This window comes from Molothrus ater, chromosome 10, assembly GCF_012460135.2.
Source record: "Molothrus ater isolate BHLD 08-10-18 breed brown headed cowbird chromosome 10, BPBGC_Mater_1.1, whole genome shotgun sequence".
Lineage (NCBI taxonomy): Eukaryota > Metazoa > Chordata > Aves > Passeriformes > Icteridae > Molothrus > Molothrus ater.
In genome coordinates, this window is record NC_050487.2 from 6,552,759 (window position 1) to 6,571,138 (window position 18,380).

Below are 18,380 nucleotides of genomic sequence, written 5' to 3' on the forward strand. Positions count from 1 at the left end.
CACACCTCAACGGCCACCACAAACTCCTCGCGGCCACACAGGCCGACCACCGCCCCTGGGCACGCGCCCCAGGCTACCACTGACACGCAAGGCCACAAGGGCCACCCCAGAAGCTCACCTGCCCCCTCCCTCCTGCCCCTGGCCTCGCCTGCCCAAGCAAAACGGGAGACCTCCTGGGCACAAACGGCAACAAAAGATGCCTACAGCACCCGGTATTCCCAGGCGGTCTCCCATCCAAGTACTAACCGGGCCCGACCCTGCTTAGCTTCCGAGATCAGACGAGATCGGGCGTTCTCAGGGTGGTATGGCCGTAGGCACCCACCAGCCCCTCCGCAGCGCTCTCGAGCCCTGGCCACCACCCTCCCGGCACACACCCACACCTCAACGGCCACCACAAACTCCTCGCGGCCACACAGGCCGACCACCGCCCCTGGGCACGCGCCCCAGGCTACCACTGACACGCAAGGCCACAAGGGCCACCCCAGAAGCTCACCTGCCCCCTCCCTCCTGCCCCTGGCCTCGCCTGCCCAAGCAAAACGGGAGACCTCCTGGGCACAAACGGCAACAAAAGATGCCTACAGCACCCGGTATTCCCAGGCGGTCTCCCATCCAAGTACTAACCGGGCCCGACCCTGCTTAGCTTCCGAGATCAGACGAGATCGGGCGTTCTCAGGGTGGTATGGCCGTAGGCACCCACCAGCCCCTCCGCAGCGCTCTCGAGCCCTGGCCACCACCCTCCCGGCACACACCCACACCTCAACGGCCACCACAAACTCCTCGCGGCCACACAGGCCGACCACCGCCCCTGGGCACGCGCCCCAGGCTACCACTGACACGCAAGGCCACAAGGGCCACCCCAGAAGCTCACCTGCCCCCTCCCTCCTGCCCCTGGCCTCGCCTGCCCAAGCAAAACGGGAGACCTCCTGGGCACAAACGGCAACAAAAGATGCCTACAGCACCCGGTATTCCCAGGCGGTCTCCCATCCAAGTACTAACCGGGCCCGACCCTGCTTAGCTTCCGAGATCAGACGAGATCGGGCGTTCTCAGGGTGGTATGGCCGTAGGCACCCACCAGCCCCTCCGCAGCGCTCTCGAGCCCTGGCCACCACCCTCCCGGCACACACCCACACCTCAACGGCCACCACAAACTCCTCGCGGCCACACAGGCCGACCACCGCCCCTGGGCACGCGCCCCAGGCTACCACTGACACGCAAGGCCACAAGGGCCACCCCAGAAGCTCACCTGCCCCCTCCCTCCTGCCCCTGGCCTCGCCTGCCCAAGCAAAACGGGAGACCTCCTGGGCACAAACGGCAACAAAAGATGCCTACAGCACCCGGTATTCCCAGGCGGTCTCCCATCCAAGTACTAACCGGGCCCGACCCTGCTTAGCTTCCGAGATCAGACGAGATCGGGCGTTCTCAGGGTGGTATGGCCGTAGGCACCCACCAGCCCCTCCGCAGCGCTCTCGAGCCCTGGCCACCACCCTCCCGGCACACACCCACACCTCAACGGCCACCACAAACTCCTCGCGGCCACACAGGCCGACCACCGCCCCTGGGCACGCGCCCCAGGCTACCACTGACACGCAAGGCCACAAGGGCCACCCCAGAAGCTCACCTGCCCCCTCCCTCCTGCCCCTGGCCTCGCCTGCCCAAGCAAAACGGGAGACCTCCTGGGCACAAACGGCAACAAAAGATGCCTACAGCACCCGGTATTCCCAGGCGGTCTCCCATCCAAGTACTAACCGGGCCCGACCCTGCTTAGCTTCCGAGATCAGACGAGATCGGGCGTTCTCAGGGTGGTATGGCCGTAGGCACCCACCAGCCCCTCCGCAGCGCTCTCGAGCCCTGGCCACCACCCTCCCGGCACACACCCACACCTCAACGGCCACCACAAACTCCTCGCGGCCACACAGGCCGACCACCGCCCCTGGGCACGCGCCCCAGGCTACCACTGACACGCAAGGCCACAAGGGCCACCCCAGAAGCTCACCTGCCCCCTCCCTCCTGCCCCTGGCCTCGCCTGCCCAAGCAAAACGGGAGACCTCCTGGGCACAAACGGCAACAAAAGATGCCTACAGCACCCGGTATTCCCAGGCGGTCTCCCATCCAAGTACTAACCGGGCCCGACCCTGCTTAGCTTCCGAGATCAGACGAGATCGGGCGTTCTCAGGGTGGTATGGCCGTAGGCACCCACCAGCCCCTCCGCAGCGCTCTCGAGCCCTGGCCACCACCCTCCCGGCACACACCCACACCTCAACGGCCACCACAAACTCCTCGCGGCCACACAGGCCGACCACCGCCCCTGGGCACGCGCCCCAGGCTACCACTGACACGCAAGGCCACAAGGGCCACCCCAGAAGCTCACCTGCCCCCTCCCTCCTGCCCCTGGCCTCGCCTGCCCAAGCAAAACGGGAGACCTCCTGGGCACAAACGGCAACAAAAGATGCCTACAGCACCCGGTATTCCCAGGCGGTCTCCCATCCAAGTACTAACCGGGCCCGACCCTGCTTAGCTTCCGAGATCAGACGAGATCGGGCGTTCTCAGGGTGGTATGGCCGTAGGCACCCACCAGCCCCTCCGCAGCGCTCTCGAGCCCTGGCCACCACCCTCCCGGCACACACCCACACCTCAACGGCCACCACAAACTCCTCGCGGCCACACAGGCCGACCACCGCCCCTGGGCACGCGCCCCAGGCTACCACTGACACGCAAGGCCACAAGGGCCACCCCAGAAGCTCACCTGCCCCCTCCCTCCTGCCCCTGGCCTCGCCTGCCCAAGCAAAACGGGAGACCTCCTGGGCACAAACGGCAACAAAAGATGCCTACAGCACCCGGTATTCCCAGGCGGTCTCCCATCCAAGTACTAACCGGGCCCGACCCTGCTTAGCTTCCGAGATCAGACGAGATCGGGCGTTCTCAGGGTGGTATGGCCGTAGGCACCCACCAGCCCCTCCGCAGCGCTCTCGAGCCCTGGCCACCACCCTCCCGGCACACACCCACACCTCAACGGCCACCACAAACTCCTCGCGGCCACACAGGCCGACCACCGCCCCTGGGCACGCGCCCCAGGCTACCACTGACACGCAAGGCCACAAGGGCCACCCCAGAAGCGCACCTGCCCCCTCCCTCCTGCCCCTGGCCTCGCCTGCCCAAGCAAAACGGGAGACCTCCTGGGCACAAACGGCAACAAAAGATGCCTACAGCACCCGGTATTCCCAGGCGGTCTCCCATCCAAGTACTAACCGGGCCCGACCCTGCTTAGCTTCCGAGATCAGACGAGATCGGGCGTTCTCAGGGTGGTATGGCCGTAGGCACCCACCAGCCCCTCCGCAGCGCTCTCGAGCCCTGGCCACCACCCTCCCGGCACACACCCACACCTCAACGGCCACCACAAACTCCTCGCGGCCACACAGGCCGACCACCGCCCCTGGGCACGCGCCCCAGGCTACCACTGACACGCAAGGCCACAAGGGCCACCCCAGAAGCTCACCTGCCCCCTCCCTCCTGCCCCTGGCCTCGCCTGCCCAAGCAAAACGGGAGACCTCCTGGGCACAAACGGCAACAAAAGATGCCTACAGCACCCGGTATTCCCAGGCGGTCTCCCATCCAAGTACTAACCGGGCCCGACCCTGCTTAGCTTCCGAGATCAGACGAGATCGGGCGTTCTCAGGGTGGTATGGCCGTAGGCACCCACCAGCCCCTCCGCAGCGCTCTCGAGCCCTGGCCACCACCCTCCCGGCACACACCCACACCTCAACGGCCACCACAAACTCCTCGCGGCCACACAGGCCGACCACCGCCCCTGGGCACGCGCCCCAGGCTACCACTGACACGCAAGGCCACAAGGGCCACCCCAGAAGCTCACCTGCCCCCTCCCTCCTGCCCCTGGCCTCGCCTGCCCAAGCAAAACGGGAGACCTCCTGGGCACAAACGGCAACAAAAGATGCCTACAGCACCCGGTATTCCCAGGCGGTCTCCCATCCAAGTACTAACCGGGCCCGACCCTGCTTAGCTTCCGAGATCAGACGAGATCGGGCGTTCTCAGGGTGGTATGGCCGTAGGCACCCACCAGCCCCTCCGCAGCGCTCTCGAGCCCTGGCCACCACCCTCCCGGCACACACCCACACCTCAACGGCCACCACAAACTCCTCGCGGCCACACAGGCCGACCACCGCCCCTGGGCACGCGCCCCAGGCTACCACTGACACGCAAGGCCACAAGGGCCACCCCAGAAGCTCACCTGCCCCCTCCCTCCTGCCCCTGGCCTCGCCTGCCCAAGCAAAACGGGAGACCTCCTGGGCACAAACGGCAACAAAAGATGCCTACAGCACCCGGTATTCCCAGGCGGTCTCCCATCCAAGTACTAACCGGGCCCGACCCTGCTTAGCTTCCGAGATCAGACGAGATCGGGCGTTCTCAGGGTGGTATGGCCGTAGGCACCCACCAGCCCCTCCGCAGCGCTCTCGAGCCCTGGCCACCACCCTCCCGGCACACACCCACACCTCAACGGCCACCACAAACTCCTCGCGGCCACACAGGCCGACCACCGCCCCTGGGCACGCGCCCCAGGCTACCACTGACACGCAAGGCCACAAGGGCCACCCCAGAAGCTCACCTGCCCCCTCCCTCCTGCCCCTGGCCTCGCCTGCCCAAGCAAAACGGGAGACCTCCTGGGCACAAACGGCAACAAAAGATGCCTACAGCACCCGGTATTCCCAGGCGGTCTCCCATCCAAGTACTAACCGGGCCCGACCCTGCTTAGCTTCCGAGATCAGACGAGATCGGGCGTTCTCAGGGTGGTATGGCCGTAGGCACCCACCAGCCCCTCCGCAGCGCTCTCGAGCCCTGGCCACCACCCTCCCGGCACACACCCACACCTCAACGGCCACCACAAACTCCTCGCGGCCACACAGGCCGACCACCGCCCCTGGGCACGCGCCCCAGGCTACCACTGACACGCAAGGCCACAAGGGCCACCCCAGAAGCTCACCTGCCCCCTCCCTCCTGCCCCTGGCCTCGCCTGCCCAAGCAAAACGGGAGACCTCCTGGGCACAAACGGCAACAAAAGATGCCTACAGCACCCGGTATTCCCAGGCGGTCTCCCATCCAAGTACTAACCGGGCCCGACCCTGCTTAGCTTCCGAGATCAGACGAGATCGGGCGTTCTCAGGGTGGTATGGCCGTAGGCACCCACCAGCCCCTCCGCAGCGCTCTCGAGCCCTGGCCACCACCCTCCCGGCACACACCCACACCTCAACGGCCACCACAAACTCCTCGCGGCCACACAGGCCGACCACCGCCCCTGGGCACGCGCCCCAGGCTACCACTGACACGCAAGGCCACAAGGGCCACCCCAGAAGCTCACCTGCCCCCTCCCTCCTGCCCCTGGCCTCGCCTGCCCAAGCAAAACGGGAGACCTCCTGGGCACAAACGGCAACAAAAGATGCCTACAGCACCCGGTATTCCCAGGCGGTCTCCCATCCAAGTACTAACCGGGCCCGACCCTGCTTAGCTTCCGAGATCAGACGAGATCGGGCGTTCTCAGGGTGGTATGGCCGTAGGCACCCACCAGCCCCTCCGCAGCGCTCTCGAGCCCTGGCCACCACCCTCCCGGCACACACCCACACCTCAACGGCCACCACAAACTCCTCGCGGCCACACAGGCCGACCACCGCCCCTGGGCACGCGCCCCAGGCTACCACTGACACGCAAGGCCACAAGGGCCACCCCAGAAGCTCACCTGCCCCCTCCCTCCTGCCCCTGGCCTCGCCTGCCCAAGCAAAACGGGAGACCTCCTGGGCACAAACGGCAACAAAAGATGCCTACAGCACCCGGTATTCCCAGGCGGTCTCCCATCCAAGTACTAACCGGGCCCGACCCTGCTTAGCTTCCGAGATCAGACGAGATCGGGCGTTCTCAGGGTGGTATGGCCGTAGGCACCCACCAGCCCCTCCGCAGCGCTCTCGAGCCCTGGCCACCACCCTCCCGGCACACACCCACACCTCAACGGCCACCACAAACTCCTCGCGGCCACACAGGCCGACCACCGCCCCTGGGCACGCGCCCCAGGCTACCACTGACACGCAAGGCCACAAGGGCCACCCCAGAAGCTCACCTGCCCCCTCCCTCCTGCCCCTGGCCTCGCCTGCCCAAGCAAAACGGGAGACCTCCTGGGCACAAACGGCAACAAAAGATGCCTACAGCACCCGGTATTCCCAGGCGGTCTCCCATCCAAGTACTAACCGGGCCCGACCCTGCTTAGCTTCCGAGATCAGACGAGATCGGGCGTTCTCAGGGTGGTATGGCCGTAGGCACCCACCAGCCCCTCCGCAGCGCTCTCGAGCCCTGGCCACCACCCTCCCGGCACACACCCACACCTCAACGGCCACCACAAACTCCTCGCGGCCACACAGGCCGACCACCGCCCCTGGGCACGCGCCCCAGGCTACCACTGACACGCAAGGCCACAAGGGCCACCCCAGAAGCTCACCTGCCCCCTCCCTCCTGCCCCTGGCCTCGCCTGCCCAAGCAAAACGGGAGACCTCCTGGGCACAAACGGCAACAAAAGATGCCTACAGCACCCGGTATTCCCAGGCGGTCTCCCATCCAAGTACTAACCGGGCCCGACCCTGCTTAGCTTCCGAGATCAGACGAGATCGGGCGTTCTCAGGGTGGTATGGCCGTAGGCACCCACCAGCCCCTCCGCAGCGCTCTCGAGCCCTGGCCACCACCCTCCCGGCACACACCCACACCTCAACGGCCACCACAAACTCCTCGCGGCCACACAGGCCGACCACCGCCCCTGGGCACGCGCCCCAGGCTACCACTGACGCGCAAGGCCACAAGGGCCACCCCAGAAGCTCACCTGCCCCCTCCCTCCTGCCCCTGGCCTCGCCTGCCCAAGCAAAACGGGAGACCTCCTGGGCACAAACGGCAACAAAAGATGCCTACAGCACCCGGTATTCCCAGGCGGTCTCCCATCCAAGTACTAACCGGGCCCGACCCTGCTTAGCTTCCGAGATCAGACGAGATCGGGCGTTCTCAGGGTGGTATGGCCGTAGGCACCCACCAGCCCCTCCGCAGCGCTCTCGAGCCCTGGCCACCACCCTCCCGGCACACACCCACACCTCAACGGCCACCACAAACTCCTCGCGGCCACACAGGCCGACCACCGCCCCTGGGCACGCGCCCCAGGCTACCACTGACGCGCAAGGCCACAAGGGCCACCCCAGAAGCTCACCTGCCCCCTCCCTCCTGCCCCTGGCCTCGCCTGCCCAAGCAAAACGGGAGACCTCCTGGGCACAAACGGCAACAAAAGATGCCTACAGCACCCGGTATTCCCAGGCGGTCTCCCATCCAAGTACTAACCGGGCCCGACCCTGCTTAGCTTCCGAGATCAGACGAGATCGGGCGTTCTCAGGGTGGTATGGCCGTAGGCACCCACCAGCCCCTCCGCAGCGCTCTCGAGCCCTGGCCACCACCCTCCCGGCACACACCCACACCTCAACGGCCACCACAAACTCCTCGCGGCCACACAGGCCGACCACCGCCCCTGGGCACGCGCCCCAGGCTACCACTGACACGCAAGGCCACAAGGGCCACCCCAGAAGCTCACCTGCCCCCTCCCTCCTGCCCCTGGCCTCGCCTGCCCAAGCAAAACGGGAGACCTCCTGGGCACAAACGGCAACAAAAGATGCCTACAGCACCCGGTATTCCCAGGCGGTCTCCCATCCAAGTACTAACCGGGCCCGACCCTGCTTAGCTTCCGAGATCAGACGAGATCGGGCGTTCTCAGGGTGGTATGGCCGTAGGCACCCACCAGCCCCTCCGCAGCGCTCTCGAGCCCTGGCCACCACCCTCCCGGCACACACCCACACCTCAACGGCCACCACAAACTCCTCGCGGCCACACAGGCCGACCACCGCCCCTGGGCACGCGCCCCAGGCTACCACTGACGCGCAAGGCCACAAGGGCCACCCCAGAAGCTCACCTGCCCCCTCCCTCCTGCCCCTGGCCTCGCCTGCCCAAGCAAAACGGGAGACCTCCTGGGCACAAACGGCAACAAAAGATGCCTACAGCACCCGGTATTCCCAGGCGGTCTCCCATCCAAGTACTAACCGGGCCCGACCCTGCTTAGCTTCCGAGATCAGACGAGATCGGGCGTTCTCAGGGTGGTATGGCCGTAGGCACCCACCAGCCCCTCCGCAGCGCTCTCGAGCCCTGGCCACCACCCTCCCGGCACACACCCACACCTCAACGGCCACCACAAACTCCTCGCGGCCACACAGGCCGACCACCGCCCCTGGGCACGCGCCCCAGGCTACCACTGACACGCAAGGCCACAAGGGCCACCCCAGAAGCGCACCTGCCCCCTCCCTCCTGCCCCTGGCCTCGCCTGCCCAAGCAAAACGGGAGACCTCCTGGGCACAAACGGCAACAAAAGATGCCTACAGCACCCGGTATTCCCAGGCGGTCTCCCATCCAAGTACTAACCGGGCCCGACCCTGCTTAGCTTCCGAGATCAGACGAGATCGGGCGTTCTCAGGGTGGTATGGCCGTAGGCACCCACCAGCCCCTCCGCAGCGCTCTCGAGCCCTGGCCACCACCCTCCCGGCACACACCCACACCTCAACGGCCACCACAAACTCCTCGCGGCCACACAGGCCGACCACCGCCCCTGGGCACGCGCCCCAGGCTACCACTGACACGCAAGGCCACAAGGGCCACCCCAGAAGCGCACCTGCCCCCTCCCTCCTGCCCCTGGCCTCGCCTGCCCAAGCAAAACGGGAGACCTCCTGGGCACAAACGGCAACAAAAGATGCCTACAGCACCCGGTATTCCCAGGCGGTCTCCCATCCAAGTACTAACCGGGCCCGACCCTGCTTAGCTTCCGAGATCAGACGAGATCGGGCGTTCTCAGGGTGGTATGGCCGTAGGCACCCACCAGCCCCTCCGCAGCGCTCTCGAGCCCTGGCCACCACCCTCCCGGCACACACCCACACCTCAACGGCCACCACAAACTCCTCGCGGCCACACAGGCCGACCACCGCCCCTGGGCACGCGCCCCAGGCTACCACTGACACGCAAGGCCACAAGGGCCACCCCAGAAGCGCACCTGCCCCCTCCCTCCTGCCCCTGGCCTCGCCTGCCCAAGCAAAACGGGAGACCTCCTGGGCACAAACGGCAACAAAAGATGCCTACAGCACCCGGTATTCCCAGGCGGTCTCCCATCCAAGTACTAACCGGGCCCGACCCTGCTTAGCTTCCGAGATCAGACGAGATCGGGCGTTCTCAGGGTGGTATGGCCGTAGGCACCCACCAGCCCCTCCGCAGCGCTCTCGAGCCCTGGCCACCACCCTCCCGGCACACACCCACACCTCAACGGCCACCACAAACTCCTCGCGGCCACACAGGCCGACCACCGCCCCTGGGCACGCGCCCCAGGCTACCACTGACGCGCAAGGCCACAAGGGCCACCCCAGAAGCGCACCTGCCCCCTCCCTCCTGCCCCTGGCCTCGCCTGCCCAAGCAAAACGGGAGACCTCCTGGGCACAAACGGCAACAAAAGATGCCTACAGCACCCGGTATTCCCAGGCGGTCTCCCATCCAAGTACTAACCGGGCCCGACCCTGCTTAGCTTCCGAGATCAGACGAGATCGGGCGTTCTCAGGGTGGTATGGCCGTAGGCACCCACCAGCCCCTCCGCAGCGCTCTCGAGCCCTGGCCACCACCCTCCCGGCACACACCCACACCTCAACGGCCACCACAAACTCCTCGCGGCCACACAGGCCGACCACCGCCCCTGGGCACGCGCCCCAGGCTACCACTGACACGCAAGGCCACAAGGGCCACCCCAGAAGCGCACCTGCCCCCTCCCTCCTGCCCCTGGCCTCGCCTGCCCAAGCAAAACGGGAGACCTCCTGGGCACAAACGGCAACAAAAGATGCCTACAGCACCCGGTATTCCCAGGCGGTCTCCCATCCAAGTACTAACCGGGCCCGACCCTGCTTAGCTTCCGAGATCAGACGAGATCGGGCGTTCTCAGGGTGGTATGGCCGTAGGCACCCACCAGCCCCTCCGCAGCGCTCTCGAGCCCTGGCCACCACCCTCCCGGCACACACCCACACCTCAACGGCCACCACAAACTCCTCGCGGCCACACAGGCCGACCACCGCCCCTGGGCACGCGCCCCAGGCTACCACTGACGCGCAAGGCCACAAGGGCCACCCCAGAAGCGCACCTGCCCCCTCCCTCCTGCCCCTGGCCTCGCCTGCCCAAGCAAAACGGGAGACCTCCTGGGCACAAACGGCAACAAAAGATGCCTACAGCACCCGGTATTCCCAGGCGGTCTCCCATCCAAGTACTAACCGGGCCCGACCCTGCTTAGCTTCCGAGATCAGACGAGATCGGGCGTTCTCAGGGTGGTATGGCCGTAGGCACCCACCAGCCCCTCCGCAGCGCTCTCGAGCCCTGGCCACCACCCTCCCGGCACACACCCACACCTCAACGGCCACCACAAACTCCTCGCGGCCACACAGGCCGACCACCGCCCCTGGGCACGCGCCCCAGGCTACCACTGACGCGCAAGGCCACAAGGGCCACCCCAGAAGCGCACCTGCCCCCTCCCTCCTGCCCCTGGCCTCGCCTGCCCAAGCAAAACGGGAGACCTCCTGGGCACAAACGGCAACAAAAGATGCCTACAGCACCCGGTATTCCCAGGCGGTCTCCCATCCAAGTACTAACCGGGCCCGACCCTGCTTAGCTTCCGAGATCAGACGAGATCGGGCGTTCTCAGGGTGGTATGGCCGTAGGCACCCACCAGCCCCTCCGCAGCGCTCTCGAGCCCTGGCCACCACCCTCCCGGCACACACCCACACCTCAACGGCCACCACAAACTCCTCGCGGCCACACAGGCCGACCACCGCCCCTGGGCACGCGCCCCAGGCTACCACTGACGCGCAAGGCCACAAGGGCCACCCCAGAAGCGCACCTGCCCCCTCCCTCCTGCCCCTGGCCTCGCCTGCCCAAGCAAAACGGGAGACCTCCTGGGCACAAACGGCAACAAAAGATGCCTACAGCACCCGGTATTCCCAGGCGGTCTCCCATCCAAGTACTAACCGGGCCCGACCCTGCTTAGCTTCCGAGATCAGACGAGATCGGGCGTTCTCAGGGTGGTATGGCCGTAGGCACCCACCAGCCCCTCCGCAGCGCTCTCGAGCCCTGGCCACCACCCTCCCGGCACACACCCACACCTCAACGGCCACCACAAACTCCTCGCGGCCACACAGGCCGACCACCGCCCCTGGGCACGCGCCCCAGGCTACCACTGACGCGCAAGGCCACAAGGGCCACCCCAGAAGCGCACCTGCCCCCTCCCTCCTGCCCCTGGCCTCGCCTGCCCAAGCAAAACGGGAGACCTCCTGGGCACAAACGGCAACAAAAGATGCCTACAGCACCCGGTATTCCCAGGCGGTCTCCCATCCAAGTACTAACCGGGCCCGACCCTGCTTAGCTTCCGAGATCAGACGAGATCGGGCGTTCTCAGGGTGGTATGGCCGTAGGCACCCACCAGCCCCTCCGCAGCGCTCTCGAGCCCTGGCCACCACCCTCCCGGCACACACCCACACCTCAACGGCCACCACAAACTCCTCGCGGCCACACAGGCCGACCACCGCCCCTGGGCACGCGCCCCAGGCTACCACTGACGCGCAAGGCCACAAGGGCCACCCCAGAAGCGCACCTGCCCCCTCCCTCCTGCCCCTGGCCTCGCCTGCCCAAGCAAAACGGGAGACCTCCTGGGCACAAACGGCAACAAAAGATGCCTACAGCACCCGGTATTCCCAGGCGGTCTCCCATCCAAGTACTAACCGGGCCCGACCCTGCTTAGCTTCCGAGATCAGACGAGATCGGGCGTTCTCAGGGTGGTATGGCCGTAGGCACCCACCAGCCCCTCCGCAGCGCTCTCGAGCCCTGGCCACCACCCTCCCGGCACACACCCACACCTCAACGGCCACCACAAACTCCTCGCGGCCACACAGGCCGACCACCGCCCCTGGGCACGCGCCCCAGGCTACCACTGACGCGCAAGGCCACAAGGGCCACCCCAGAAGCGCACCTGCCCCCTCCCTCCTGCCCCTGGCCTCGCCTGCCCAAGCAAAACGGGAGACCTCCTGGGCACAAACGGCAACAAAAGATGCCTACAGCACCCGGTATTCCCAGGCGGTCTCCCATCCAAGTACTAACCGGGCCCGACCCTGCTTAGCTTCCGAGATCAGACGAGATCGGGCGTTCTCAGGGTGGTATGGCCGTAGGCACCCACCAGCCCCTCCGCAGCGCTCTCGAGCCCTGGCCACCACCCTCCCGGCACACACCCACACCTCAACGGCCACCACAAACTCCTCGCGGCCACACAGGCCGACCACCGCCCCTGGGCACGCGCCCCAGGCTACCACTGACGCGCAAGGCCACAAGGGCCACCCCAGAAGCGCACCTGCCCCCTCCCTCCTGCCCCTGGCCTCGCCTGCCCAAGCAAAACGGGAGACCTCCTGGGCACAAACGGCAACAAAAGATGCCTACAGCACCCGGTATTCCCAGGCGGTCTCCCATCCAAGTACTAACCGGGCCCGACCCTGCTTAGCTTCCGAGATCAGACGAGATCGGGCGTTCTCAGGGTGGTATGGCCGTAGGCACCCACCAGCCCCTCCGCAGCGCTCTCGAGCCCTGGCCACCACCCTCCCGGCACACACCCACACCTCAACGGCCACCACAAACTCCTCGCGGCCACACAGGCCGACCACCGCCCCTGGGCACGCGCCCCAGGCTACCACTGACGCGCAAGGCCACAAGGGCCACCCCAGAAGCGCACCTGCCCCCTCCCTCCTGCCCCTGGCCTCGCCTGCCCAAGCAAAACGGGAGACCTCCTGGGCACAAACGGCAACAAAAGATGCCTACAGCACCCGGTATTCCCAGGCGGTCTCCCATCCAAGTACTAACCGGGCCCGACCCTGCTTAGCTTCCGAGATCAGACGAGATCGGGCGTTCTCAGGGTGGTATGGCCGTAGGCACCCACCAGCCCCTCCGCAGCGCTCTCGAGCCCTGGCCACCACCCTCCCGGCACACACCCACACCTCAACGGCCACCACAAACTCCTCGCGGCCACACAGGCCGACCACCGCCCCTGGGCACGCGCCCCAGGCTACCACTGACGCGCAAGGCCACAAGGGCCACCCCAGAAGCGCACCTGCCCCCTCCCTCCTGCCCCTGGCCTCGCCTGCCCAAGCAAAACGGGAGACCTCCTGGGCACAAACGGCAACAAAAGATGCCTACAGCACCCGGTATTCCCAGGCGGTCTCCCATCCAAGTACTAACCGGGCCCGACCCTGCTTAGCTTCCGAGATCAGACGAGATCGGGCGTTCTCAGGGTGGTATGGCCGTAGGCACCCACCAGCCCCTCCGCAGCGCTCTCGAGCCCTGGCCACCACCCTCCCGGCACACACCCACACCTCAACGGCCACCACAAACTCCTCGCGGCCACACAGGCCGACCACCGCCCCTGGGCACGCGCCCCAGGCTACCACTGACGCGCAAGGCCACAAGGGCCACCCCAGAAGCGCACCTGCCCCCTCCCTCCTGCCCCTGGCCTCGCCTGCCCAAGCAAAACGGGAGACCTCCTGGGCACAAACGGCAACAAAAGATGCCTACAGCACCCGGTATTCCCAGGCGGTCTCCCATCCAAGTACTAACCGGGCCCGACCCTGCTTAGCTTCCGAGATCAGACGAGATCGGGCGTTCTCAGGGTGGTATGGCCGTAGGCACCCACCAGCCCCTCCGCAGCGCTCTCGAGCCCTGGCCACCACCCTCCCGGCACACACCCACACCTCAACGGCCACCACAAACTCCTCGCGGCCACACAGGCCGACCACCGCCCCTGGGCACGCGCCCCAGGCTACCACTGACGCGCAAGGCCACAAGGGCCACCCCAGAAGCGCACCTGCCCCCTCCCTCCTGCCCCTGGCCTCGCCTGCCCAAGCAAAACGGGAGACCTCCTGGGCACAAACGGCAACAAAAGATGCCTACAGCACCCGGTATTCCCAGGCGGTCTCCCATCCAAGTACTAACCGGGCCCGACCCTGCTTAGCTTCCGAGATCAGACGAGATCGGGCGTTCTCAGGGTGGTATGGCCGTAGGCACCCACCAGCCCCTCCGCAGCGCTCTCGAGCCCTGGCCACCACCCTCCCGGCACACACCCACACCTCAACGGCCACCACAAACTCCTCGCGGCCACACAGGCCGACCACCGCCCCTGGGCACGCGCCCCAGGCTACCACTGACGCGCAAGGCCACAAGGGCCACCCCAGAAGCGCACCTGCCCCCTCCCTCCTGCCCCTGGCCTCGCCTGCCCAAGCAAAACGGGAGACCTCCTGGGCACAAACGGCAACAAAAGATGCCTACAGCACCCGGTATTCCCAGGCGGTCTCCCATCCAAGTACTAACCGGGCCCGACCCTGCTTAGCTTCCGAGATCAGACGAGATCGGGCGTTCTCAGGGTGGTATGGCCGTAGGCACCCACCAGCCCCTCCGCAGCGCTCTCGAGCCCTGGCCACCACCCTCCCGGCACACACCCACACCTCAACGGCCACCACAAACTCCTCGCGGCCACACAGGCCGACCACCGCCCCTGGGCACGCGCCCCAGGCTACCACTGACGCGCAAGGCCACAAGGGCCACCCCAGAAGCGCACCTGCCCCCTCCCTCCTGCCCCTGGCCTCGCCTGCCCAAGCAAAACGGGAGACCTCCTGGGCACAAACGGCAACAAAAGATGCCTACAGCACCCGGTATTCCCAGGCGGTCTCCCATCCAAGTACTAACCGGGCCCGACCCTGCTTAGCTTCCGAGATCAGACGAGATCGGGCGTTCTCAGGGTGGTATGGCCGTAGGCACCCACCAGCCCCTCCGCAGCGCTCTCGAGCCCTGGCCACCACCCTCCCGGCACACACCCACACCTCAACGGCCACCACAAACTCCTCGCGGCCACACAGGCCGACCACCGCCCCTGGGCACGCGCCCCAGGCTACCACTGACGCGCAAGGCCACAAGGGCCACCCCAGAAGCGCACCTGCCCCCTCCCTCCTGCCCCTGGCCTCGCCTGCCCAAGCAAAACGGGAGACCTCCTGGGCACAAACGGCAACAAAAGATGCCTACAGCACCCGGTATTCCCAGGCGGTCTCCCATCCAAGTACTAACCGGGCCCGACCCTGCTTAGCTTCCGAGATCAGACGAGATCGGGCGTTCTCAGGGTGGTATGGCCGTAGGCACCCACCAGCCCCTCCGCAGCGCTCTCGAGCCCTGGCCACCACCCTCCCGGCACACACCCACACCTCAACGGCCACCACAAACTCCTCGCGGCCACACAGGCCGACCACCGCCCCTGGGCACGCGCCCCAGGCTACCACTGACGCGCAAGGCCACAAGGGCCACCCCAGAAGCGCACCTGCCCCCTCCCTCCTGCCCCTGGCCTCGCCTGCCCAAGCAAAACGGGAGACCTCCTGGGCACAAACGGCAACAAAAGATGCCTACAGCACCCGGTATTCCCAGGCGGTCTCCCATCCAAGTACTAACCGGGCCCGACCCTGCTTAGCTTCCGAGATCAGACGAGATCGGGCGTTCTCAGGGTGGTATGGCCGTAGGCACCCACCAGCCCCTCCGCAGCGCTCTCGAGCCCTGGCCACCACCCTCCCGGCACACACCCACACCTCAACGGCCACCACAAACTCCTCGCGGCCACACAGGCCGACCACCGCCCCTGGGCACGCGCCCCAGGCTACCACTGACGCGCAAGGCCACAAGGGCCACCCCAGAAGCGCACCTGCCCCCTCCCTCCTGCCCCTGGCCTCGCCTGCCCAAGCAAAACGGGAGACCTCCTGGGCACAAACGGCAACAAAAGATGCCTACAGCACCCGGTATTCCCAGGCGGTCTCCCATCCAAGTACTAACCGGGCCCGACCCTGCTTAGCTTCCGAGATCAGACGAGATCGGGCGTTCTCAGGGTGGTATGGCCGTAGGCACCCACCAGCCCCTCCGCAGCGCTCTCGAGCCCTGGCCACCACCCTCCCGGCACACACCCACACCTCAACGGCCACCACAAACTCCTCGCGGCCACACAGGCCGACCACCGCCCCTGGGCACGCGCCCCAGGCTACCACTGACGCGCAAGGCCACAAGGGCCACCCCAGAAGCGCACCTGCCCCCTCCCTCCTGCCCCTGGCCTCGCCTGCCCAAGCAAAACGGGAGACCTCCTGGGCACAAACGGCAACAAAAGATGCCTACAGCACCCGGTATTCCCAGGCGGTCTCCCATCCAAGTACTAACCGGGCCCGACCCTGCTTAGCTTCCGAGATCAGACGAGATCGGGCGTTCTCAGGGTGGTATGGCCGTAGGCACCCACCAGCCCCTCCGCAGCGCTCTCGAGCCCTGGCCACCACCCTCCCGGCACACACCCACACCTCAACGGCCACCACAAACTCCTCGCGGCCACACAGGCCGACCACCGCCCCTGGGCACGCGCCCCAGGCTACCACTGACGCGCAAGGCCACAAGGGCCACCCCAGAAGCGCACCTGCCCCCTCCCTCCTGCCCCTGGCCTCGCCTGCCCAAGCAAAACGGGAGACCTCCTGGGCACAAACGGCAACAAAAGATGCCTACAGCACCCGGTATTCCCAGGCGGTCTCCCATCCAAGTACTAACCGGGCCCGACCCTGCTTAGCTTCCGAGATCAGACGAGATCGGGCGTTCTCAGGGTGGTATGGCCGTAGGCACCCACCAGCCCCTCCGCAGCGCTCTCGAGCCCTGGCCACCACCCTCCCGGCACACACCCACACCTCAACGGCCACCACAAACTCCTCGCGGCCACACAGGCCGACCACCGCCCCTGGGCACGCGCCCCAGGCTACCACTGACGCGCAAGGCCACAAGGGCCACCCCAGAAGCGCACCTGCCCCCTCCCTCCTGCCCCTGGCCTCGCCTGCCCAAGCAAAACGGGAGACCTCCTGGGCACAAACGGCAACAAAAGATGCCTACAGCACCCGGTATTCCCAGGCGGTCTCCCATCCAAGTACTAACCGGGCCCGACCCTGCTTAGCTTCCGAGATCAGACGAGATCGGGCGTTCTCAGGGTGGTATGGCCGTAGGCACCCACCAGCCCCTCCGCAGCGCTCTCGAGCCCTGGCCACCACCCTCCCGGCACACACCCACACCTCAACGGCCACCACAAACTCCTCGCGGCCACACAGGCCGACCACCGCCCCTGGGCACGCGCCCCAGGCTACCACTGACGCGCAAGGCCACAAGGGCCACCCCAGAAGCGCACCTGCCCCCTCCCTCCTGCCCCTGGCCTCGCCTGCCCAAGCAAAACGGGAGACCTCCTGGGCACAAACGGCAACAAAAGATGCCTACAGCACCCGGTATTCCCAGGCGGTCTCCCATCCAAGTACTAACCGGGCCCGACCCTGCTTAGCTTCCGAGATCAGACGAGATCGGGCGTTCTCAGGGTGGTATGGCCGTAGGCACCCACCAGCCCCTCCGCAGCGCTCTCGAGCCCTGGCCACCTCCCTCCCGGCACACACCCACACCTCAACGGCCACCACAAACTCCTCGCGGCCACACAGGCCGACCACCGCCCCTGGGCACGCGCCCCAGGCTACCACTGACGCGCAAGGCCACAAGGGCCACCCCAGAAGCGCACCTGCCCCCTCCCTCCTGCCCCTGGCCTCGCCTGCCCAAGCAAAACGGGAGACCTCCTGGGCACAAACGGCAACAAAAGATGCCTACAGCACCCGGTATTCCCAGGCGGTCTCCCATCCAAGTACTAACCGGGCCCGACCCTGCTTAGCTTCCGAGATCAGACGAGATCGGGCGTTCTCAGGGTGGTATGGCCGTAGGCACCCACCAGCCCCTCCGCAGCGCTCTCGAGCCCTGGCCACCTCCCTCCCGGCACACACCCACACCTCAACGGCCACCACAAACTCCTCGCGGCCACACAGGCCGACCACCGCCCCTGGGCACGCGCCCCAGGCTACCACTGACGCGCAAGGCCACAAGGGCCACCCCAGAAGCGCACCTGCCCCCTCCCTCCTGCCCCTGGCCTCGCCTGCCCAAGCAAAACGGGAGACCTCCTGGGCACAAACGGCAACAAAAGATGCCTACAGCACCCGGTATTCCCAGGCGGTCTCCCATCCAAGTACTAACCGGGCCCGACCCTGCTTAGCTTCCGAGATCAGACGAGATCGGGCGTTCTCAGGGTGGTATGGCCGTAGGCACCCACCAGCCCCTCCGCAGCGCTCTCGAGCCCTGGCCACCACCCTCCCGGCACACACCCACAC

The 18,380-nt window shown here is 66.7% G+C and overlaps 49 non-coding genes across 49 annotated transcripts; all 49 read right to left on the minus strand.

Moving 5' to 3' along the window:
- Window positions 1–197: 197 nt before the first annotated feature.
- LOC118690418 (5S ribosomal RNA) lies at window positions 198–316 on the minus strand. The gene has a single exon (XR_004980776.1). It is a non-coding gene; the product is annotated as a 5S ribosomal RNA (ribosomal RNA).
- A 256-nt stretch (window positions 317–572) lies between these two features.
- Window positions 573–691, minus strand: LOC118690510 (5S ribosomal RNA). The gene has a single exon (XR_004980864.1). It is a non-coding gene; the product is annotated as a 5S ribosomal RNA (ribosomal RNA).
- A 256-nt stretch (window positions 692–947) lies between these two features.
- Window positions 948–1,066, minus strand: LOC118690509 (5S ribosomal RNA). The gene has a single exon (XR_004980863.1). It is a non-coding gene; the product is annotated as a 5S ribosomal RNA (ribosomal RNA).
- Window positions 1,067–1,322: 256 nt separating this feature from the next.
- On the minus strand, window positions 1,323–1,441 carry LOC118690508 (5S ribosomal RNA). The gene has a single exon (XR_004980862.1). It is a non-coding gene; the product is annotated as a 5S ribosomal RNA (ribosomal RNA).
- A 256-nt stretch (window positions 1,442–1,697) lies between these two features.
- On the minus strand, window positions 1,698–1,816 carry LOC118690507 (5S ribosomal RNA). The gene has a single exon (XR_004980861.1). It is a non-coding gene; the product is annotated as a 5S ribosomal RNA (ribosomal RNA).
- Window positions 1,817–2,072: 256 nt separating this feature from the next.
- Window positions 2,073–2,191, minus strand: LOC118690506 (5S ribosomal RNA). Its single transcript, XR_004980860.1, has one exon. It is a non-coding gene; the product is annotated as a 5S ribosomal RNA (ribosomal RNA).
- A 256-nt stretch (window positions 2,192–2,447) lies between these two features.
- On the minus strand, window positions 2,448–2,566 carry LOC118690504 (5S ribosomal RNA). The gene has a single exon (XR_004980858.1). It is a non-coding gene; the product is annotated as a 5S ribosomal RNA (ribosomal RNA).
- Window positions 2,567–2,822: 256 nt separating this feature from the next.
- On the minus strand, window positions 2,823–2,941 carry LOC118690503 (5S ribosomal RNA). The gene has a single exon (XR_004980857.1). It is a non-coding gene; the product is annotated as a 5S ribosomal RNA (ribosomal RNA).
- A 256-nt stretch (window positions 2,942–3,197) lies between these two features.
- LOC118690502 (5S ribosomal RNA) lies at window positions 3,198–3,316 on the minus strand. The gene has a single exon (XR_004980856.1). It is a non-coding gene; the product is annotated as a 5S ribosomal RNA (ribosomal RNA).
- A 256-nt stretch (window positions 3,317–3,572) lies between these two features.
- Window positions 3,573–3,691, minus strand: LOC118690501 (5S ribosomal RNA). Its single transcript, XR_004980855.1, has one exon. It is a non-coding gene; the product is annotated as a 5S ribosomal RNA (ribosomal RNA).
- A 256-nt stretch (window positions 3,692–3,947) lies between these two features.
- Window positions 3,948–4,066, minus strand: LOC118690500 (5S ribosomal RNA). The gene has a single exon (XR_004980854.1). It is a non-coding gene; the product is annotated as a 5S ribosomal RNA (ribosomal RNA).
- A 256-nt stretch (window positions 4,067–4,322) lies between these two features.
- On the minus strand, window positions 4,323–4,441 carry LOC118690499 (5S ribosomal RNA). Its single transcript, XR_004980853.1, has one exon. It is a non-coding gene; the product is annotated as a 5S ribosomal RNA (ribosomal RNA).
- Window positions 4,442–4,697: 256 nt separating this feature from the next.
- Window positions 4,698–4,816, minus strand: LOC118690498 (5S ribosomal RNA). Its single transcript, XR_004980852.1, has one exon. It is a non-coding gene; the product is annotated as a 5S ribosomal RNA (ribosomal RNA).
- Window positions 4,817–5,072: 256 nt separating this feature from the next.
- Window positions 5,073–5,191, minus strand: LOC118690497 (5S ribosomal RNA). Its single transcript, XR_004980851.1, has one exon. It is a non-coding gene; the product is annotated as a 5S ribosomal RNA (ribosomal RNA).
- A 256-nt stretch (window positions 5,192–5,447) lies between these two features.
- Window positions 5,448–5,566, minus strand: LOC118690496 (5S ribosomal RNA). Its single transcript, XR_004980850.1, has one exon. It is a non-coding gene; the product is annotated as a 5S ribosomal RNA (ribosomal RNA).
- Window positions 5,567–5,822: 256 nt separating this feature from the next.
- LOC118690495 (5S ribosomal RNA) lies at window positions 5,823–5,941 on the minus strand. The gene has a single exon (XR_004980849.1). It is a non-coding gene; the product is annotated as a 5S ribosomal RNA (ribosomal RNA).
- A 256-nt stretch (window positions 5,942–6,197) lies between these two features.
- LOC118690493 (5S ribosomal RNA) lies at window positions 6,198–6,316 on the minus strand. Its single transcript, XR_004980847.1, has one exon. It is a non-coding gene; the product is annotated as a 5S ribosomal RNA (ribosomal RNA).
- Window positions 6,317–6,572: 256 nt separating this feature from the next.
- On the minus strand, window positions 6,573–6,691 carry LOC118690492 (5S ribosomal RNA). Its single transcript, XR_004980846.1, has one exon. It is a non-coding gene; the product is annotated as a 5S ribosomal RNA (ribosomal RNA).
- A 256-nt stretch (window positions 6,692–6,947) lies between these two features.
- On the minus strand, window positions 6,948–7,066 carry LOC118690491 (5S ribosomal RNA). Its single transcript, XR_004980845.1, has one exon. It is a non-coding gene; the product is annotated as a 5S ribosomal RNA (ribosomal RNA).
- Window positions 7,067–7,322: 256 nt separating this feature from the next.
- Window positions 7,323–7,441, minus strand: LOC118690490 (5S ribosomal RNA). The gene has a single exon (XR_004980844.1). It is a non-coding gene; the product is annotated as a 5S ribosomal RNA (ribosomal RNA).
- Window positions 7,442–7,697: 256 nt separating this feature from the next.
- Window positions 7,698–7,816, minus strand: LOC118690489 (5S ribosomal RNA). The gene has a single exon (XR_004980843.1). It is a non-coding gene; the product is annotated as a 5S ribosomal RNA (ribosomal RNA).
- A 256-nt stretch (window positions 7,817–8,072) lies between these two features.
- Window positions 8,073–8,191, minus strand: LOC118690488 (5S ribosomal RNA). The gene has a single exon (XR_004980842.1). It is a non-coding gene; the product is annotated as a 5S ribosomal RNA (ribosomal RNA).
- Window positions 8,192–8,447: 256 nt separating this feature from the next.
- On the minus strand, window positions 8,448–8,566 carry LOC118690487 (5S ribosomal RNA). The gene has a single exon (XR_004980841.1). It is a non-coding gene; the product is annotated as a 5S ribosomal RNA (ribosomal RNA).
- A 256-nt stretch (window positions 8,567–8,822) lies between these two features.
- On the minus strand, window positions 8,823–8,941 carry LOC118690486 (5S ribosomal RNA). Its single transcript, XR_004980840.1, has one exon. It is a non-coding gene; the product is annotated as a 5S ribosomal RNA (ribosomal RNA).
- Window positions 8,942–9,197: 256 nt separating this feature from the next.
- LOC118690484 (5S ribosomal RNA) lies at window positions 9,198–9,316 on the minus strand. Its single transcript, XR_004980839.1, has one exon. It is a non-coding gene; the product is annotated as a 5S ribosomal RNA (ribosomal RNA).
- Window positions 9,317–9,572: 256 nt separating this feature from the next.
- Window positions 9,573–9,691, minus strand: LOC118690483 (5S ribosomal RNA). Its single transcript, XR_004980838.1, has one exon. It is a non-coding gene; the product is annotated as a 5S ribosomal RNA (ribosomal RNA).
- A 256-nt stretch (window positions 9,692–9,947) lies between these two features.
- On the minus strand, window positions 9,948–10,066 carry LOC118690481 (5S ribosomal RNA). Its single transcript, XR_004980836.1, has one exon. It is a non-coding gene; the product is annotated as a 5S ribosomal RNA (ribosomal RNA).
- A 256-nt stretch (window positions 10,067–10,322) lies between these two features.
- Window positions 10,323–10,441, minus strand: LOC118690480 (5S ribosomal RNA). The gene has a single exon (XR_004980835.1). It is a non-coding gene; the product is annotated as a 5S ribosomal RNA (ribosomal RNA).
- Window positions 10,442–10,697: 256 nt separating this feature from the next.
- Window positions 10,698–10,816, minus strand: LOC118690479 (5S ribosomal RNA). The gene has a single exon (XR_004980834.1). It is a non-coding gene; the product is annotated as a 5S ribosomal RNA (ribosomal RNA).
- Window positions 10,817–11,072: 256 nt separating this feature from the next.
- On the minus strand, window positions 11,073–11,191 carry LOC118690478 (5S ribosomal RNA). Its single transcript, XR_004980833.1, has one exon. It is a non-coding gene; the product is annotated as a 5S ribosomal RNA (ribosomal RNA).
- Window positions 11,192–11,447: 256 nt separating this feature from the next.
- Window positions 11,448–11,566, minus strand: LOC118690477 (5S ribosomal RNA). Its single transcript, XR_004980832.1, has one exon. It is a non-coding gene; the product is annotated as a 5S ribosomal RNA (ribosomal RNA).
- A 256-nt stretch (window positions 11,567–11,822) lies between these two features.
- On the minus strand, window positions 11,823–11,941 carry LOC118690476 (5S ribosomal RNA). Its single transcript, XR_004980831.1, has one exon. It is a non-coding gene; the product is annotated as a 5S ribosomal RNA (ribosomal RNA).
- A 256-nt stretch (window positions 11,942–12,197) lies between these two features.
- Window positions 12,198–12,316, minus strand: LOC118690475 (5S ribosomal RNA). The gene has a single exon (XR_004980830.1). It is a non-coding gene; the product is annotated as a 5S ribosomal RNA (ribosomal RNA).
- A 256-nt stretch (window positions 12,317–12,572) lies between these two features.
- On the minus strand, window positions 12,573–12,691 carry LOC118690474 (5S ribosomal RNA). The gene has a single exon (XR_004980829.1). It is a non-coding gene; the product is annotated as a 5S ribosomal RNA (ribosomal RNA).
- A 256-nt stretch (window positions 12,692–12,947) lies between these two features.
- LOC118690473 (5S ribosomal RNA) lies at window positions 12,948–13,066 on the minus strand. Its single transcript, XR_004980828.1, has one exon. It is a non-coding gene; the product is annotated as a 5S ribosomal RNA (ribosomal RNA).
- Window positions 13,067–13,322: 256 nt separating this feature from the next.
- LOC118690472 (5S ribosomal RNA) lies at window positions 13,323–13,441 on the minus strand. Its single transcript, XR_004980827.1, has one exon. It is a non-coding gene; the product is annotated as a 5S ribosomal RNA (ribosomal RNA).
- Window positions 13,442–13,697: 256 nt separating this feature from the next.
- Window positions 13,698–13,816, minus strand: LOC118690470 (5S ribosomal RNA). The gene has a single exon (XR_004980825.1). It is a non-coding gene; the product is annotated as a 5S ribosomal RNA (ribosomal RNA).
- Window positions 13,817–14,072: 256 nt separating this feature from the next.
- On the minus strand, window positions 14,073–14,191 carry LOC118690469 (5S ribosomal RNA). Its single transcript, XR_004980824.1, has one exon. It is a non-coding gene; the product is annotated as a 5S ribosomal RNA (ribosomal RNA).
- Window positions 14,192–14,447: 256 nt separating this feature from the next.
- Window positions 14,448–14,566, minus strand: LOC118690468 (5S ribosomal RNA). The gene has a single exon (XR_004980823.1). It is a non-coding gene; the product is annotated as a 5S ribosomal RNA (ribosomal RNA).
- Window positions 14,567–14,822: 256 nt separating this feature from the next.
- On the minus strand, window positions 14,823–14,941 carry LOC118690467 (5S ribosomal RNA). The gene has a single exon (XR_004980822.1). It is a non-coding gene; the product is annotated as a 5S ribosomal RNA (ribosomal RNA).
- Window positions 14,942–15,197: 256 nt separating this feature from the next.
- LOC118690466 (5S ribosomal RNA) lies at window positions 15,198–15,316 on the minus strand. The gene has a single exon (XR_004980821.1). It is a non-coding gene; the product is annotated as a 5S ribosomal RNA (ribosomal RNA).
- Window positions 15,317–15,572: 256 nt separating this feature from the next.
- Window positions 15,573–15,691, minus strand: LOC118690465 (5S ribosomal RNA). Its single transcript, XR_004980820.1, has one exon. It is a non-coding gene; the product is annotated as a 5S ribosomal RNA (ribosomal RNA).
- Window positions 15,692–15,947: 256 nt separating this feature from the next.
- Window positions 15,948–16,066, minus strand: LOC118690458 (5S ribosomal RNA). Its single transcript, XR_004980814.1, has one exon. It is a non-coding gene; the product is annotated as a 5S ribosomal RNA (ribosomal RNA).
- A 256-nt stretch (window positions 16,067–16,322) lies between these two features.
- On the minus strand, window positions 16,323–16,441 carry LOC118690447 (5S ribosomal RNA). Its single transcript, XR_004980803.1, has one exon. It is a non-coding gene; the product is annotated as a 5S ribosomal RNA (ribosomal RNA).
- Window positions 16,442–16,697: 256 nt separating this feature from the next.
- LOC118690435 (5S ribosomal RNA) lies at window positions 16,698–16,816 on the minus strand. The gene has a single exon (XR_004980792.1). It is a non-coding gene; the product is annotated as a 5S ribosomal RNA (ribosomal RNA).
- Window positions 16,817–17,072: 256 nt separating this feature from the next.
- On the minus strand, window positions 17,073–17,191 carry LOC118690423 (5S ribosomal RNA). Its single transcript, XR_004980781.1, has one exon. It is a non-coding gene; the product is annotated as a 5S ribosomal RNA (ribosomal RNA).
- Window positions 17,192–17,447: 256 nt separating this feature from the next.
- On the minus strand, window positions 17,448–17,566 carry LOC118690505 (5S ribosomal RNA). The gene has a single exon (XR_004980859.1). It is a non-coding gene; the product is annotated as a 5S ribosomal RNA (ribosomal RNA).
- A 256-nt stretch (window positions 17,567–17,822) lies between these two features.
- LOC118690494 (5S ribosomal RNA) lies at window positions 17,823–17,941 on the minus strand. The gene has a single exon (XR_004980848.1). It is a non-coding gene; the product is annotated as a 5S ribosomal RNA (ribosomal RNA).
- A 256-nt stretch (window positions 17,942–18,197) lies between these two features.
- On the minus strand, window positions 18,198–18,316 carry LOC118690482 (5S ribosomal RNA). The gene has a single exon (XR_004980837.1). It is a non-coding gene; the product is annotated as a 5S ribosomal RNA (ribosomal RNA).
- Between the last annotated feature and the right edge of the window lie 64 nt (window positions 18,317–18,380).